Source organism: Sinocyclocheilus rhinocerous, unplaced genomic scaffold, assembly GCF_001515625.1.
Source record: "Sinocyclocheilus rhinocerous isolate Xijiao unplaced genomic scaffold, SAMN03320098_v1.1 scaffold239, whole genome shotgun sequence".
NCBI classification, from domain to species: domain Eukaryota; kingdom Metazoa; phylum Chordata; class Actinopteri; order Cypriniformes; family Cyprinidae; genus Sinocyclocheilus; species Sinocyclocheilus rhinocerous.
Window position 1 is genome coordinate 405,383 of NW_015653198.1, and position 1,690 is coordinate 407,072.

General features: G+C 37.7%; 1 protein-coding gene across 1 annotated transcript in view; it reads right to left on the reverse strand.

Annotated features, from left to right (window-relative positions):
• The window catches only part of LOC107715625 (heat shock protein 75 kDa, mitochondrial-like), a 5,712-nt gene that overhangs the window by 467 nt on the left and 3,555 nt on the right, over positions 1–1,690 (reverse strand). The window lies entirely within an intron of this gene.

The following is a 1,690-nucleotide window of genomic DNA, read 5'->3' on the forward strand; positions in this document are numbered from 1 at the left end:
GTGGGCCCTGTTTGAAATTGTGTAAATAGCACAAATAAACAAATTAAACAATGTTTAAGTTTTTTCAAGTTCGTAGGTGTCCAGGTACAGAAACTGAATAATCAAATGTAAATAGCATTGCATAGTCTTCACTGTATAAATTAAATATAGATTAATTCTTGTTAAAACTACAAAGTAGTTCAGTAAAGAGCAGTGAGTGATTTTCTCCCATTTAATTTCTCGGCTTAACATTAAGGACACTGACAGCAGCTAGTAAATTAGGTGCGGTCACTTTAAGAGACAAGACATCCAATATAATGATACACATTCCATTTCTTTCTCAACTGTTTACTCTAACTTAAGACATAACCGACAATTTTTGAGAGGATACTTGCAAAGACAGGTATTATGACATTTTGTCATGAAAATTAATTAATAATTTTGTATGTATTTGTCGTTTCAAGAGCAAGAAGAGACAAAACTCAATTCGGTTTTCAAGGGCTGTGAGACGTGGCTCTCTGCGTGCGCACTGTGCGCACAGAACAGCACGCGGGTGCTGAATTAAGCTTTTCATGTTTTTTTGTGTTTGTATGTTTAAACTGGTGAGGTGTATTTGTTCGTTCAGGCACGGGAGGAAGCGAAGAAGAGCTCGGTTTGGTGTTTGCGCGGCTCTCCGTGTGCGCACCAAACTCAGCGCACAAACTCTCAGTTTTTTCCGCGTCTCGTGTTTGAATGCTTTAAACTGTTTTGAATGTTTAAATTGGCAAGACTTAAAACACGTGCAATTGATAAGCTTTCGTGACGACGCGCAGGCCGTCTTTTTATGCTGGCCTCGGGCAGTCGGTTGAAATCCCCCCCCCCTATATAGTACAGTCATCTGTAAATATTTTTATTTTCTCAAGGTTTTTTTCATTGATTTTCTCTAAGTGACAACATATAGAGCCCCTAAAATAAAAAATAATCATAAAAAAAAAAACATAGGCCATTACATGCACACAAGAAACTTTTTTTTGCCCTCGAGAAACTCTTCACATGCGCATGGGAATTTATTGCATGCTTACGTATTACAATTTCTAGTTTTATATAACCGATTTCCTTTGTGCATCACTGCCATCTTACTATGAATAAAACGAGAGAATGGATGCATATGAATTAACAGAGATCTAGTACCTCTAATATAAAGGCCTAATGTCCAATTGAACATCCTCTGTGGCAGCGGAGAGAGCATGACACGAAATGGGCTGATGGCATAAAATTTGCCTAGTTCAAGAGTCTATAAAAAAGACTGGTACTGTAAAAAAAAAAGTGTTCAAAATTTGGCTTTCGTTAGGGCAGTATGCCATATTTCAAGGCCTTAGGTCTCTTTAACGCATACTTTGTGGAGGCCAAAAAAACACTGAAATGGGCTGATGGCACAATAGGTGGCTCAGTGTGTCCTAAATGCTAAGTTTAATGGTTTCTTGTGCGCACATAAATGTCAGTATATTTTTTTTATTTTTGCAAAGGTCTTTGAGTCTATGTAATACGGTGCTAAGAATATCATGAGAAGAAACCTAATATGATTATTAGAGCCCGACCAAATATATAGTTTAGCCGATATGAGCCTGTAGCAGATATATCGGTTTCGGCGAATATGCCGCCGATATGAATTTTTTTTACAGAACATATAACAAGTGTTCGAACTATACCGTGGACTTTGGGGGAGCCCACT